Source organism: Hakea prostrata, chromosome 6, assembly GCF_041222555.1.
Source record: "Hakea prostrata isolate BN-2017 chromosome 6, UWA_Hpros_2, whole genome shotgun sequence".
In the NCBI taxonomy this organism is placed as follows: domain Eukaryota; kingdom Viridiplantae; phylum Streptophyta; class Magnoliopsida; order Proteales; family Proteaceae; genus Hakea; species Hakea prostrata.
This window is the reverse complement of record NC_142605.1, coordinates 243830-261717: the sequence shown is the minus strand read 5'-3', so window position 1 is coordinate 261717 and position 17888 is coordinate 243830. Positions and strand designations below refer to the sequence as shown.

Below are 17888 nucleotides of genomic sequence, written 5' to 3'. Positions count from 1 at the left end.
AACAGTTCAAAGATTTTTCTATATATTATGTACTTCTAATTAGCTTTCATGAATTTCACTAAGTGAAGATTCAAGTCAAATGACACATGTCATTTATGCATTTGATCTCTAGAATTAGATGTAAAAAATTTCATTATATTCAAACTAAATACTTTTAATATATTGATTTATATGTTAAAATTAATGGGGATAAATTAAGTGCTTTCACTTTTCTTTTCTTTTAGGAAAGTGTGTTTCCTTAATCTCACATTGGATACTGAAGAGTAGAATTCAAGCTTGTAAGTAAGTGCTTCCTATTACTCCTTAGTTTAAGATCTTAACCATGCATGCTAGGCATGTGTGCAGTGAACATGTGAGGACGATTTTCTAACCGAGTGTGCACGCACACATGGTATGGGCTGTTTAGGCACTTTCTACGTACACGCTTAGTACGCTTGTGTTGAGAGAAAAGAAGCTCTATGCTAAGTTTAGCAAGTGTGACTTTTGGCTCTCAAGGGTAGTATTTCTCGGCCATGTTGTTTCAGCCGAAGGTATTCGTGTTGATCCTGAGAAGGTGCAAACTGTTGCCGACTGGGAAAGACCGAAGACTGTGACTGAGATAAGAAGTTTCCTTGGATTGGCGGGATACTATAGAAGGTTTATCAAGAACTTTTCTAGGTTGGCTGCTCCTATGACTAAGCTAACTAGAAAGGAAGAGAAGTTTGTGTGGACTGAAACTTGTGAGAAGAATTTCGAAGAGCTGAAAGTTAGACTGACAAGTGCTCCAGTTTTGACTATACCTGATAGTTCCGGTGGTTTGACAGTCTACACTGATGCTTCCAAGATTGGTTTGGGTTGCGTGTTGATGCAACATGGTAAGGTAGTGGCGTATGCCTCTCGGCAATTGAAGAATTATGAGCGGAACTACCCCACTCATTTTTTTAGAACTTACCACCGTTGTCTTTGTTTTGAAGATTTGGAGACATTACCTGTATGGTGAGAAAATTACTATCTTCACAGATCATAAGTGTCACACCCCACCTGTCGGTCTCGGTTACCCTCCCAACAACCCGTGGGTGCGATCCATCACAAGATCTAAGGTTTTAGTCTATCAACAATATTTAAGACAAATAAAGATAATCAAGAGCAAAGAATATTCAATAACTGAATTAAATGAATTACGGGAGTCCAAAATACTTCAATATCAAAGGAAAGAAATAAAGAATAAGGATAAAACAAAAATGAGGGCAGCGGAATAATTCAAAAGTGTTTATATCAGTTTCTTTCCAGTTTGCTTTTCTAAGTCAATGGACTTAGACTCAAGTTTAATAAGGTGAGGGGTCCTCCAATTCTTCTTCAGTCTCTGTGCGAACTGCCCGACCACCTTTCGCCTCTGACCATCAATCGGTGCGATAAGCGCACTCCATGCACCCGCAGAACTTCCTGCACATGCTATTTCCATTTCCCACTGGCAGTGCCACATCCTCTTCATACGGGGTGGTTCCTTCATAGGAAACCAGCCCATCTTCAGATATAATTCCTTCTTCTATGCAGGCTATAAACATACAAAGAAATAATGAATGAATTCTAAAGAACTCAGTAAGAAACAATCATAAATCTCATCCATCATCCAATAATGCCATGATACAAAAGTAATATGAATGAATGCAAAATATGAATGATACTATGATTTCTAACTACGCAAGTCTCTAACAGTTGACATGCTTTAAGATAAACACCAGCCCTCCTTTGGGTAACTCTCATCACTCTGATCCGGCAAGGACTGGTTACCTTTGTAGGGATCCAGGGAGAAAGGGAAAGTCCACACCTGGCTCACAAACCATGGTTAGGGGTTACGTCAACACTCTCTCACCACGACCATTGGTAATGAGTACTGGCGCATGTCGGGGTTTCTAATCCAATGCAAGGTCATAATGGTTATATGTCTACATGAAGTCCAGATACATCCCCTATGGCACCAACCAACTCGGTTCAGTATCCTTCGCAACCTAGGAGTAAGAATCCTCATGGACTGGCTACCTCTGTTGGACTCCACTCCTTAACCCTATGGTCATCCACATATTATTGGGGCGGATGCTCTCATGATTCCTCACGACACCCGGTCCGGTCCTTGGACATCCATGAGCCCAACCCTAACATATGCAACCCTACCATTTATATGACTAACAATGGACCACCAAGTCACATCACTGTCATCACGGGTCACTCGATTTCAATCCCCCTACCGAAAGGGTAGTAGCATGTGGGGTACCTAGCCATGCAATCTAGACTCATCCTAATAATGTCATCAATTAGTCATGATAGTGTTGAAGGCATCAGCAGGCATGTGTCCCATTCCACAGCCTTCTAATATCACTAGCCAAGATATCCCAAACGGAACACCTCAACTATCAGAACCATATACCAATTACCATCATCATATAACATTCACAATTCACCAGGTAATTATGAAATCAAGTCAAACAGCAGTAGCATATCAGAATTAAATACAACTACAGCAGCATACAACAATAGAAATTAAGACTAACAACTATCAGATTAACATGTTCAAGTATATGTAGATAGATAAGATAGATTGTCCTCAGTTGCATATAATTGGAATGTCCGTAAAATGGAATCCAGTAACTATTAGAAGACTTTTCTTTCAAACAGTAAACACCTAAACACAGGGTTATTAGAATATATAAGTCACATGAATCAATTTGAATCAGAACCAAATGTCAATTGGTCACTGTTTACCAGCCGATCGCTTGGGTTGAGCGACCGCCACTAGTGACCGCCCCAAAAATAGTGAGTTTCAATCCGAAACTCAGGCTTCTGATTACTCAATTTCAATCCGGATTTCGAGTAATCTTGACCTAAGTCTTGAATCAAACACTCCCTAAGCCAAAAGGGAGAGGGAAACTAACCATTACCATCAATAGATTACCCATAACCCTCCCCTTGACTGGATTAACCATCTCACGGAAACAGGGTTTCGTTTACGGTTATTCCATCTCAAGTAGATTAAAAAGAGAGTTAAATATCCAAGGGGGTAATCACAAAGACGAGGGAAAAAGGGTTAATACTAATTTAACGGACAAAGAGAGTAAAGAACGAAGGATTAATTCAATACCTCACGCCAGAGAGTCAAAGAAGAAAAGAACTGATCTTCCAAGTCACTGTCAGTACTCCAGAGACTCTTTCGGATCTTCCCGCAGCCGTCTCTAACCTCCCAAATAAGCATCCACGAATAAAGTATTCGTTAAATAGACGGAGGTTGCCTTTTATAGAAGTCAGGGGGCAAAATAGGGCAAAATCCCCAAAAACAAACCGGGCGGTCGCTTGGGCCGGTCGCTTAGGTTGAGCGACCGCCACTAGTAACCGCCCCCATGTAATTTGCCATACAAGGGTGCTTTTACTAGGGGGTTGATACCCAAGGCCAACCTAGCCCTAAATAAGAGATTGGGGAGATCTTACCTTCATTCCGGACATCTCTGAACAACACCTGACTTTCAGAATTCCAAAATCCAACCAAGGCAGGCTCTTCAGATAAAGGATCCAAATCCATGGGTCCAGGGTATAGATCATGAGCTTCAATCTGGATACTCCACAAGTTCACCCGACTAGACCTTCGGGTTCTCGGACCTGAAATACAGATCTCGGGTTAGAAATATGGGGGTTGTTACAATAAGAGTTTGAAGTACTTCTTCACCCAGAAGGAGTTGAATATGAGACAAAGGAGATGGTTAGAATGGTCTCTAATTATGACTGTGACATCCAGTATCACCCAGGTAAGGCTAATGTTGTTGCTGATGCTCTTAGCAGAAAAAGTCAGAAGAAAGTGTTGGACTTGAATGCTTTGAGTCAACCTTTGTTGTATTCAATTGCGGGTTTTGGTTTAGAAGTTGTTTCTGAAGGTTCAGATTTTGTTCTCTCTACTATGACAGCAAGATCCACCCTTAGAGACAGAATTGTTGCTTCGCAGAGTTCCGATCAAGAGTTGAAAGAGAAGATTGAGAAATTGTTCTGAATCCCGAAATGGACCCTGATTTTGGTATGTCTACGGATGGTACCTTATTGTTTAGAGATAGACTTTGTGTGCCAACTGTTGAAGAAATCAAGATAGAAATATTGAAAGAAGCACACCAGTCAATCTTACAGTACACCCTGGAAGTACCAAGATGTACAAGGACTTAAGGAAACATTTTTGGTGGAATGGTTTGAAGGCTGACGTTGAAGATTTTGTTGCCAAGTGTGAGACTTGTCAGTGTGTGAAAGCTGTTCGTCAACCTCCGTCTGGATTGCTTCAGCCCCTTCCTATTCCTAGTTGGAAGTGGGAAGATATCTCCATGGACTTCGTGACTAGCTTGCCTTGGACAAGTAAAGGTAATGACATTGTATGGGTGATTGTTGATAGGTTGACCAAATCAGCCCATTTTATCCCTATGAAGATCACTTATACTTTGGATAAGCTGGCTAGACTTTTTGTGGACAATGTGGTTTGTCTACACGGAGTGCCCTTGAGTATTGTTTCTGACCGTGATCCTAGGTTCACCTCAAAGTTTTGGAATGGTTTGCAAAAAGCCTTGGGAACCCAATTGAATCTGAGAACAGCTCATCATCCACAGTCTGATGGACAATTTGAGCGAATAATCCAAATCTTGGAAGATATGCTTAGATCTTGTGTAAGGATATGGGTAGAAATTGGGATGAACACTTAGCTTTGGTTGAGTTTGCCTATGACAACAGTTATCAAGCAACAATAGGCATGGTTCCATTTAAAGCTTTGTATGGTAACACTTGTAGGACGCCCTTGTATTGGACTGAGACTGGTGAAAGAAGAGTCTTGGGTCCTGTAAAACCCAGCCCTAACCTTGACCCGGAAACCTTGTTATTTGTAGGTCCAGTGACCCGAAGTAAAGTAAGGAGTCAGCTTTGGGCCATCCCAGTGGAGGACTTGGTGTCTGGCTTTGAATCCATGAGAGTTGATGATGAGGTTCTATTTATGGAAACTGAATCTTGATGAAGATCGGATTAGTTGATGGACTTGGAGTGCTCTCTATCATGGTTTGAAGGCATTTCTACCTATTAGGTAAGTCACTTGATATGTGTGCAAAACCCCTTTAGGATTGGATTTGATCTGGGTCTTCAATTCCCTGTTTAGGAGTTCTTTGAACCGATTGGTCGATTGGACCAGTCGACCAATCCACTCGACCAATGAGTGCTGTCTTTGGCAATTAGGTCTTGCTTGCTCTATTTAAGTCCAATCTCGAGTCTACTTCGTATTTTCTGCCTCCAAACTCTTTGGAACAAACCAAAGACCTCTGCAAGTCATCTCCCTTGCATCCTTGGTGTTTTTCTTGACGGATCTTCGTCAAAACTCTTCCTTTTGCATCAAAGGTATGTCTACACTCTCTTCTTCTCCTCCATCTCTGTTTTTCTTTCCTTTTTGAGTTGAGACAGTAGAGGAGATGCTGCATTCTCTGTTGCAAACATCTCTGGACTTGTCTCTCATGATCTTCCTAAGGATTAATGGCTAAAGCAATGATCTTAACCATGATCATTGCAAGCTTTTGAAGGAATCATGATCAAATCATGATCTAGTCTTTGTTTATCTTTTGATTTGAATTCTGATCTCCTTGGATCTACTATATTGATCATGTTAGTAGTCAATTGCTGTGTTTTCTTTTCATGATCCATGATCTATCAATCTCTAGTTGTTTCTCTTCTACCATACCATGTTTTCTTCATGAATCATGATAGTTACATATATAGTAGGTTTTGTTTCCTTATTTAGATTTATGCTCTTAGGTCTATTTTCTTGAAGATCTAAGTATGCTTTTCATGATACCTTTACCTGAATCAATGATTCATTCTCCTATTGTTCTTGCCTTTGATTTCTATCTTGAATTCTTCAAGAACCATGATTGATCTAATTATGGTAACTTTTTGTTTCCTAATTTGTATCTTGATGACTTGATTTGATTAGTGTTTTGAGATCCCCTATATGTTAGGATATTACTAATGTAGTTTACCCCTTGATTAGTACCCTTTTGAACCACCAAATTCGGATTTTATATCTCAAAACTCTGATTTTATAGGCTACTGTCTGCATTAGTCGACTGATTGGTCGATCAGGCGATAGACCAATCCAATCGACCAATGAGTACACGGCAACTCCGAATTGGTCTGTTTTGGATGTTTTGGTATCTTTTCTGTTAGGGATCTTTCCTAATATGTTGTATACACTTGTTTAGGACCTTCTTCTCGAGTTTGTCAAGATTTTACTTGATTTCTTAGGATTGCTTTGCAAGTTATAAAAGGTAAGGATGGTTACTTCTTTAACAACATAAATTGCATATCTTAGTTTCTATATTTGAATCTCGTTAAGTTATTTCTTTAATTAGATTCTTATAATGTTATACTACTTGTAGTCTTGTCTTGATATCGGTAGCATTACTTATTTATATTGAATTGACTCATGTATGATTTACTTACCAGTTATATACAAGTTAATTGTAATTATTGATTTCTTTCCATATATGAAGTTACCATATATGTGATGTTATGAATTGATGCTTGTGTATGCTTAAGTATGGTTTGGAAAGGAGAGGTGTCCTTTTGACACTTCTGTCCTTGGACTACTACGGGAATATTATGGGATATTTCCGGAGATGCCCTCTGGACACCTTCCTAAACTGTTGGATGACATATCTAGGACTGTCTAGTAGTGTTGGGCTAGGATGTCCCGTTATGTCAGACCCTAATCGGAGGGGTATTGAGACCGAACGACCCGTGGTAGCAATGGGGATTCATGGGCGCTCAAGACCGGTAACCAACCCGTGAGAGGACAGGAATCACATTGTGGGGGCCATTTATTGGTAGGGTTGCATATGGATAGACTTGGGCTTACGGGCGCTCAAGACCGGTAACCAACCCGTGAGGGGACGTGAGAGCTTCCCGTTTACCATATGTGGATGACCAATAGGGTTGATGAGTCCGTAGTCAGGGACTATGAGGACTCTAGTGTGAAGGATACCGGAAAGGATCGTCAGGGACGAGGAATGGACGTATCTGGATCTGACTTGATGTAACTAAGTAGAAGACTTGCATTTGGCTAGGCTTTACCCTGACATGCGCCGGTACTTAGACCAATGGTTATGTGAGAAAGTGGTGACCTATACCCCCAGCCATGGAATGTCCCGAGGGATGCCGGACCCATTACCAACTGATGATGAGTGATTGAGACCTTCCTAAAGAAGTACGGTGCTATGACTTAAAGCATGTCTGCCAATAGAGACCAGCATATGTAGAGTTAGATTCATACATTCATTGTTTGTCTCATACCACATTGCATTTATGTTTGTTCTGAAATATTGCCATTTATGTTATTATGGATTTAACTGCCTTACTGAGTTTCTTTGAAACTCATTCCTTTATTGTACAATGTTTGTTAGTGTCACGCCCTCCCAGCCGGTACCCTATCTGGCATACCCGAGAGTGTGATCCACAGCCCGAAGATCAGGTATCGAGTGATCAACCTCCCACATAAACAATAACATAATCATGAACAATCATAACATGAGTGCGGAAGATAAATCATAGATCCAATAAAGAAAGAATGAATCATAACTGAATCAGAATAATAGATATAATCAGAGTATCAAACAGATAAGTAAAGTGAAGCAAGAATCCCACTTTACAACCAGCGGAAAAGTAGCTCTAAAAGAATAAACTAGACAAAATCTAATCCCAGTAACAAGTACATTGGGTAACTAAATTATTCTCCACTTTATAGACAACATCCTTGTAAGTGTAGATCTCATAAATAGCACAAGGACGCTTCCACTCAATGGTCGGACTAAGCATCGTACGGAGCATAACCACTCGCGGGATCTTCAGAGTAATTGTGGTAACCGCAATCACCTTCCCGGAGATATGTCTCTTCGCCTTGCGCTTCTTCATAGGGACCGTCATAGTACTCGCACTGCAGGATAGTCTAACAACATTGTACAATAAAGGAATGAGTTTCAAAGAAACTCAGTAAGGCAGTTAAAAATCCATAATAACATAAATGGCAGGATTCCAGAACAACATAAATGCAATATGATATGAGACAAGCAATGAATGAATGAATCTAACTCTATGTATGCTGGTCTCTATTGGCGGACATGCTTTAAGTCATAGCACCGTACTTCTTTAGGAAAGTCCACTCACATCCTCAACCATTTAAGATATCTTGGATTCTCTCACGGATCATTTCACCGGTCTTGAGCAGCCGATTGGTAATGGGTCCTTCATCCCTCGGGACAAACCTTGGCAGGGGGTTAAGTCAACACACTCTCTCACAACCATTTGGTATAAGTCTTGGCGCATGTCGGGGTAAAACCTAGCCAAATGCCGGTCTTCTACTTGGTTACATCAAGTCGGATCCAGATACTTCCATTCCTCGTCCCCGACGATCCTTTCCGGTATCCTTCACACTAGAGTCAGCGTATCCTATGGCACCAACCAACTCGGACTACGGACTCATCAACCCTATTGATCATCCACATATGGTAAACGGGAAGCTCTCACGTCCTCTCACGGGTTGGTTACCGGTCTTAAGCGCCCGTGAGCCCAAGTCTAACCATATGCAACCCTACCAATAAATGGCCCCCACAATGTGATTCCTGTCCTCTCACGGGTTGGTTACCGGTCTTGAGCGCCCATGAATCCCCATTGCTACCACGGGTCGTTCGGTCTCAATACCCCTCCGATTAGGGTCGACATAACAGGACATCCTAGCCAAACACTTCTAGACAATCCTAGATATGTCATCCAACAGTTTAGGAAGGTGTCCAGGAGGGCATCTCCGGAAACATCCCATAATATTCCCGTAGTAGTCCAAGGACAGAAGTGTCGAAAGGACACCTCTCCTTTCCAAACCATACGTAAGCATACACATGCATCAATTCATATCATCACATATATGGTAACTTCATATATGGAAAGAAATCGGTAATTACAATCACTTGTATAACATCGGTAAGTAAATCATACATGAATCAATTTAATATGAATAAGTAATGCTACTGTAATCAAAGTTATGCAACAGTAGTATATCATTGTAAGAATCTAATTTAGGAAACATATTAATGATATTCAAATATAGAAACTAGATTCATGCTATCTATGTAATTAAGGAAATAACCATCCTTACCTTTTATAACTCGCAAAGGGATCCTAAGAAATCAAGTAAGATCTTGGCAAACTTGAGAAGAAGGTCCTAAACAAGTATATACAACATATTAGGAAAGATCCCTAACGGAAAAGATATCAAAACATCCGAAACAGACCAAATCTGGAGTTGCTTGTACTCATTGGTCGAGTGGATTGGTCGAGTGGTCCAGTCGACCAATCAGTCGACCAATGCGATACGATAGCCTATAAAATCAGAGTTTTAAGATATGAAATCCGAATTTGGTGGTTCAAAAGGGTACTAATCAAGGGGTAGACTACATCAGTAGTATTCTAACAATTAGGGGACCTCAAAACACTAATCAAATCAAGGTATCAAGATCCAAATTAGGAAACAAAAAGTTACCATAATTAACTCAAACATGGATCTTGATGAATTTGAAATAGAAAACAAAGACAAGAACAATAGGAGGATGAATCATTGCTTTCGGTAATGAAAACATGAAAACATACATAGGTCTTCATGGAATAAGGCTTAGAAGCATAAATCTAAATAAGGAAATAAAACCTACCATATATGTAACTATCATGCATCATGAAGAACACATAGTATGGTAGAAGAGAACAACTAGAAATCTATGGATTATGGATCATGGAAAGAAAACACAGTAATTACTACTAACATGATCAACAAAAGAAGATCCAAAGAGATCAGAATTTAGATTAGAAGTTTAACAGAGATTAAATCATGGTTTGATCATGAATCCTTCAAAAGCTTGCAATGATCATGGTTAAGATCATTGTTCTAGCCTTAAATCCTTAGGATGATCATGAGAACATGTTCAGAGATGTTTGCAACAGAGAATGCAGCATCTCTTCTACTGTCTCAACTCAAAAAGGAAAGAAAAACAAAGATGGAGGAGAAGAAGAGAGAGTAGACATACCTTTTGATGCAAAAAGAAGAGTTTCGACGAAGGTCCGTCAAGAAAACACCAAGGATGCAAGAGAGATGACTTGCAGAGGTCTTTGGTTCGTTCCAGAGGGTTTGGAGGCAGCAAATACGAAGTGGACTCGAGGTTGGACTTAAATAGAGCAAGAACAACCTAATTGCCAAAGACAGACACTCATTGGTCGAGTGGATTGGTCGATTGGCCCCGGTCGACCAATCGATCGACCAATGCCGACAAAGAAGGCCAAAACAGGGAATTGAAGGTCCAGATCAAATCCAATCCTAAAGGGGTTTTGCACACAAGTCAAGTGACTTACCTAATAGGTAGAAATGCCTTCAAACCAAGATAGAGAGCACTCCAAGTCCATCAACTAATTAGATCTTCATCGAGATTCGGTTTCCATAAATAGAACCTCATCATCAACTTTCATGGATTCAAAGCCGGACACCAAGTCCTCTCTTGGGATGGCCCAAAGCTGACTTCTTACTTTACTTCGGGTCATCGGACCTACAAATAACAAGGTTTCCGGGTCAAGGTTAGGGCTGGGTTTTACATTCTCCCCCCCTTAAAGAAATTTCGTCCCCGAAATTGAAAGCGTACATGTGCTTCCAAAGAGGTAAGGAAACTTCTCCTTCATATCTTCTTCCTTCTCCCAAGAAGCTTCTTCAGGGGTATGGTTCTTCCACCGAATCTTCACCAAAGGAATGGCGCGATTCCCAGCTGCTTGTCCTTCCTATCCAAGATTTCGGCCGGTTCTTCATCATAGGTCAAATCAGCACTAAGTCCTTCGGTGCTTGCTGCAAAATGTGTTCCGGATTCTCTATGTATTTTCGGAGCATCGAAATATGAAACACATTGTGCACACCAGCAAGAGGCGGAGGTAATGCTAATCGATACGCAACAGGTCCAACCTTTTCCAAAATCTCGAAAGGTCCAATGTAACGAGGGCTAAGCTTTCCCTTAACATTGAATCTCATCACACCCTTCATTGGTGAGACCTTCAGAAAGACTTTCTCTCCAACTTGAAATTCCAAATCGGTCCTTCTCTTATCAGGATAAGATTTCTGTCTTGATCAAGGCAGACTTAATCCTTTCTCTTATCATATCTACCATAGCACTTGTAGCTTCAATCATCTCGGGACCTAAGACTTTTCTTTCTCCCTGTCTCGATCCCAAGACAAAGGTGTCCTACAAGTACTGCCATACAAAGCCTTGAATGGAGCCATGCCTATTGTGGCTTGATAACCGTTGTTATAGGCAAACTCAACCAAAGCTAGGTGTTCATCCCAATTACCACCCATATCCACCACACAAGATCCGAGCATGTCTTCCAATGTCCGAATTGTCCGCTCGATTGTCCATCGACCGTGGATGGTGAGCTGTACTCAAGTTCAATTGGGTTCCCAAGGCCTTCGCAAACTATTCCAAAACCTTGAGGTGAACCTAGGATCACGATCCGAGACAATACTCAATGGCACACCATGCAGACGAACCACATTATCCACATAAAGCCTGGCTAGCTTATCCAGAGTATGAGTGATCTTCATAGGAATGAAATGGGCTGATTTGGTCAACCTATCAACAATCACCCACACAAGTGTCATTGCCTTTACTTGTCCGAGGCAAGCTAGTCACAAAGTCCATGGAGATATCCTCCCACTTCCAACTAGGAATAGGAAGGGGCTGAAGTAATCCAGATGGAGGTTGTCGAACGGCTTTCACACGTTGGCAAGTCTCACAATTGGCAACAAAATCATCAACATCCGCCTTTAGACAAATCCACCAAAAATGTTCCTTCAAGTCCTTGTACATCTTGGTGCTTCCGGGTGTACTGAAGAAAGACCGACCGGTGTGCTTCCATCAATATTTCTTTCTTAACTTCTTCGTTTTGCGAGCACACATGGTCTTCCTCTAAACAACAAAGCACCATCCATGGATATACCAAAGTCGGGGTCCGACTCGAGATTCGAAGAAATCTTCTCAACCTTGATCAAAAACTCTTGATCAGAATTCTGCAGAGCAACAATCTTATCTCTAAGACCAGATCTTGCCGTCATGGCAGAAAGAATAAAATCAGAATTCTCAGGGACGATTTCCAAATCAAAACTCTCAATAGAAGACCACAATGGTAAACTCAAAGCATTCAAATCCAAAGTCTTCTTCTGGTTCTTCCTACTAAGAGCATCAGCAACAACATTTGCTTTCCCAGGATGATACTGAATATCACAATCATAATCGGAGACTAGTTCCAACCATCTCCTTTGTCTCATGTTCAACTCCTTTTGGGTAAAGAAGTATTTCAAACTCTTATGATCCGTGAAAATGGCAATCTTCTCACCGTAGAGATAATGTCTCCAAATCTTCAAGGCAAAGACAACGGCGGCAAGTTCTAGATCGTGAGTGGGGTAATTCCGCTCATAATCCTTCAATTGCCGAGAAGCAAAGGCTACGACCTTGCCATGTTGCATCAGTACACAACCCAAACCAATCTTTGACGCATCGGTATAAACTGTCATACCACCGGAACTATCAGGTATAGTCAAAACCGGGGCACTTGTCAATCTATCCTTCAACTCTTGGAAATTCTTCTCACAAGCGTCAGACCAAACAAACTTCTCTTCTTTCCTGGTCAACTTAGTCATAGGAGCAGCCAACCGAGAAAAGTTCTCAATAAACCTTCGGTAGTAACCCGCCAATCCAAGAAAACTTCTTATTTCCGTTACTGACTTCGGTCTCTCCCAATCAGCCACAGCTTGGACTTTTTCAGGATCGACACGAATACCTTCGGCTGAAACTACATGACCAAGGAAAACCACTCTCTTAAGCCAGAAATCACACTTGCTAAACTTAGCGAACAACTTCTTTTCCCGCAACCTTTGCAAAGTGAAACTTAGATGACTCGCATGCTCTTCTTCGCTCTTCGAATAGATCAAGATGTCATCAATGAAAACAATCACAAACTTATCAAGCACATCATGAAATACTCGGTTCATGAGGTCCATGAACACCGCAGGAGCATTGGTCAATCCGAAGGGCATGACTCTAAACTCGTAGTGACCATACCGCGTTCGGAAAGCTGTCTTGAAAATATCACTAGACTTCACTTTCAATTGGTGATATCCGGACCTTAAGTCAATCTTTGAGAACACAACTGCACCCTTCAACTGATCGAAGAGATCATCGATTCTGGGCAGCGGATATCTATTCTTGATAGTCAACTTATTCAACTCACGGTAGTCGATGCACAAGCGCATACTACCGTCTTTCTTCTTGACGAACAAGACCGGAGCTCCCCAAGGTGAAACTCCCTTCTCTTCTTTAACTTTTCCCACCTAGTGTATCACCTTGGTTTCCAAATCAGAAGCAAGATATCCAAGAACATCATCAACAACTTGCTTCCACTCTTTACTTAAAATCATCAAAAATCCACTTGACCAAATGATTGGAAAACTTAAATCATGCTCAAATATATCCATATAGTCATCAAACAATATTCCATAAGGCAAAAATCACATTTTCCAAAAATTCAACAGCAAAAGAGGTCACTGTGACCATTGGTCGAGTGATTGGTCGAGTGACCCAGTCGACCAATGAGTCAACCAATGAAGACAGAATGCGAAAATTCGCATTATAAGCCTCATTTCCACATTCCAACCTCATTCTAACTTCTTCCAAAGGTGAGAGAGCTCTAGGGAAAATCTCCAAGAGTTCCCACAAGTGTTCTTGAGGTGATTTAGTGCTTCAACAACAACACCACAACACACCATCTTCACAAACAAGGTAAATCTCTCATTCTTTCTTCTATTTTCATCTTCTCATGCTTGCATTTCAATAAAACCATGCTTTACTTGTATCCAATGCTAGAAATCATGCTTAGGAATGCTTAGAATCATATTCCCTAGGTTTTAAACACAATGCCATGCATAGACAACAAGTTTTAACACATTGGTGCTCATCTCGCAAAGTTTTATACCGAAATCGATATCTTTAGAAAAATTTCGTTTTCTCTCAAACCGCTTGAAATTTTCGCACGAGATCAAATGCTACATGCTCAAGATGACATTGTAGATAGGTCCATACAATTTGATTTAACCAATTTCAACTTTTCAAAAAAATCCAATTTTGACCTAAATTGCAAAATCCCCAAATTTCTTCTTGCTGAATTTTTCGCTTTAATCCAAGTTTTCGATCGATTTTCATCAAAACAACTTCATAGACATGAAATTCCAAGTATTGCGCACATGCTAGTATGTTCAAATCAAATTTCCCCCAAATTTGAAATTTTCCAAAAAATTACGAAAATACCCTTTTGGCTCAAATCTTAAAATAGCACTAATTGGAATTGTCTCTTGTCTCTTTCACAGATACACCATGCAGAGGGGAGGGCGAGGAGGAGGTAGAGGTCGTGGTCGCATCGTAGGTGCTCTTAGGGGCAGAGGTCAGGTTCCTTTCGAGCCTAGAGAGGAGGTTAGGAGACCGGACATGTTTGACACACCTCAGGCCGAGTTCCTGTACGAGGCCTACTTCAGCTATTGCAACATCGAGATGGGACGTCTACTTCACTTACGCCAGCTCAGAGCCTTTAGGATTCGGCAGAGGTTCGACACTTTGCGGTGGACTCATCTCTTCACCGAGGATTTGCCGGTATACCCGGAGCTAGTGAGGTTGTTCTTCAGCAACCTTACTTACACAGAGGAGGCTCGGGGCCGGGGACATCCACTCGGACTTGTCCTCGGGAGCGGGGTCTTCCGGACTCAGATTCGCTTCTCTACCCGGACACCGGCTGAGATCTTGCAGGTTCCTTACTATCCACAGCGGTGTGTGTGGATACCGCAGGAGTAGATCCGGACAGCCATCTCGATGCCGTACGAGCTTCGCGAGATATGCTCTACGCTATGGAATAGCCGTCGATGCTTCACACCGTGGACTAGCGGACGGATGACGGGTTCTCGCACGTATTATCGGTCGCATAGTCGGCCGAAACATCATGCCGAAAGCCGGACATCACCATCGGGTCACAGTGATGGAGGCCTTGGTCATCTACCGCATCTACATGGGCTTCGAGATCGATCTCTCCTACATCATTCAGCAGGTCATGCTGGACTTAGTTCTGCGGCCTAGCATGCGGAACCTTTGCTATGGGAGGCTTCGACTTTGATCTTCGGGCATTTCGGGGTGAGTTTCGAGGATACACCGATGGACACTAGATCACGGGGATACCCCATTGGGACTCGGACCATTCGTCGGATGAGACTACATCGGTCCGAGAGATCTCCTGGTCCGGAGGGTGAGGATGATGATGAATCGGAGGATGAGGATCAGGGATCGGGAGGATGGAGGAGAGGATATCGGTCCCGATAGTGATGATCAGGCCGGAGATGATGCAGATATGCGCGAGGCCGAGCCTCGTGCATCACGAGTTTCCTTCATCACACTTCGAGGTAGGTGGCCCTTCACATGCAGTTCCGGAGACTTCAGATCTTGGTGTACAGATGAGATCGATGACTTCCATGCTAGAGAGGATGGAGGTCGGACAGGAGCAGATGTACGAGAGGATGGAGTCACGACAGGATAGGATAGAGCATCGGGTGACTCAGCTAGCGAGAGGAGTTCGGAGCATACGAGAGATCGGAGCAGATCACCTAGATAGACTGTACCTTAGGATTTTCCATTTATGCATTTCAGATGTAATCCTTGTAAAAACTTTTGAAATTAATGAAGTTCATTTTGTTTCTCTTTAATTATTGTATGTTATGCAACTTTCTTTTCCTTGCATTAGTGTCATTTGTTCAAGTATAATTATGGTATGTTATTCGGAAATGTTCTGTTATGCCTCAAAGGTTAAGTTTCTAATTCAGTGTTCTATTATTCACCTCTAAGAGTAGAGGAGTCATTTCAGATCAATGACTCGAGAATGTTCAGTTGTTGTCTTTTGTGGTTAGGATCTCCTCGAACCTTGGGCTCGATACCAATCATCACGCCCTCCCAGCCGGTACCCTATCTGGCATACCCGAGAGTGTGATCCACAGCCCGAAGATCAGGTATCGAGTGATCAACCTCCCACATAAACAATAACATAATCATGAACAATCATAACATGAGTGCGGAAGATAAATCATAGATCCAATAAAGAAAGAATGAATCATAACTGAATTAGAATAATAGATATAATCAGAGTATCAAACAGATAAGTAAAGTGAAGCAAGAATCCCACTTTACAACCAGCGGAAAAGTAGCTCTAAAAGAATAAACTAGACAAAATCTAATCCCAGTAACAAGTACATTGGGTAACTAAATTATTCTCCACTTTATAGACAACATCCTTGTAAGTGTAGATCTCATAAATAGCACAAGGACGCTTCCACTCAATGGTCTGACTAAGCATCGTACGGAGCATAACCACTCGCGGGATCTTCGAGTAATTGTGGTAACCGCAATCACCTTCCCCGGAGATATGTCTCTTCGCCTTGCGCTTCTTCATAGGGACCGTCATAGTACTCAGTACACTGCAGGATAGTCTAACAACATTGTACAATAAAGGAATGAGTTTCAAAGAAACTCAAGAAGGCGCTTAAAAATCCATAATAACATAAATGGCAGGATTCCAGAACAACATAAATGCAATATGATATGAGACAAGCAATGAATGAATGAATCTAACTCTATGTATGCTGGTCTCTATTGGCAGACATGCTTTAAGTCATAGCACCGTACTTCTTTAGGAAAGTCCACTCACATCCTCAACCATTTAAGATATCTTGGATTCTCTCACGGATCATTTCACCGGTCTTGAGCAGCCGATTGGTAATGGGTCCTTCATCCCTCGAGACAAACCTTGGCAGGGGGTTAAGTCAACACACTCTCTCACAACCATTTGGTATAAGTACTGGCGCATGTCGGGGTAAAACCTAGCCAAATGCAAGTCTTCTACTTGGTTACATCAAGTCGATCCAGATACTTCCATTCCTCGTCCCTGACGATCCTTTCCGGTATCCTTCACTCTAGAGTCAGCGTATCCTATGGCACCAACCAACTCGGACTACGGACTCATCAACCCTATTGATCATCCACATATGGTAAACGGGAAGCTCTCACGTCCTCTCACGGGTTGGTTACCGGTCTTAAGCGCCCGTGAGCCCAAGTCTAACCATATGCAACCCTACCAATAAATGGCCCCCACAATGTGATTCCTGTCCTCTCACGGGTTGGTTACCGGTCTTGAGCGCCCATGAATCCCCATTGCTACCACGGGTCGTTCGGTCTCAATACCCCTCCGATTAGGGTCTGACATAACAGGACATCCTAGCCAAACACTTCTAGACAATCCTAGATATGTCATCCAACAGTTTAGGAAGGTGTCCAGAGGGCATCTCCGGAAACATCCCATAATATTCCCGTAGTAGTCCAAGGACAGAAGTGTCGAAAGGACACCTCTCCTTTCCAAACCATACGTAAGCATACACATGCATCAATTCATATCATCACATATATGGTAACTTCATATATGGAAAGAAATCAGTAATTACAATCACTTGTATAACATCGGTAAGTAAATCATACATGAATCAATTTAATATGAATAAGTAATGCTACTGTAATCAAAGTTATGCAACAGTAGTATATCATTGTAAGAATCTAATTTAGGAAACATATTAATGATATTCAAATATAGAAACTAGATTCATGCTATCTATGTAATTAAGGAAATAACCATCCTTACCTTTTATAACTCGCAAAGGGATCCTAAGAAATCAAGTAAGATCTTGGCAAACTTGA

At 41.6% G+C, this 17888-nt stretch overlaps 1 protein-coding gene across 1 annotated transcript in view; it reads right to left on the bottom strand.

Moving 5' to 3' along the window:
• The window catches only part of LOC149012065 (putative transcription factor At1g61730), a 36492-nt gene that overhangs the window by 1635 nt on the left and 16969 nt on the right, over positions 1–17888 (bottom strand). The gene's annotated exons all lie outside the window — the stretch shown is intronic.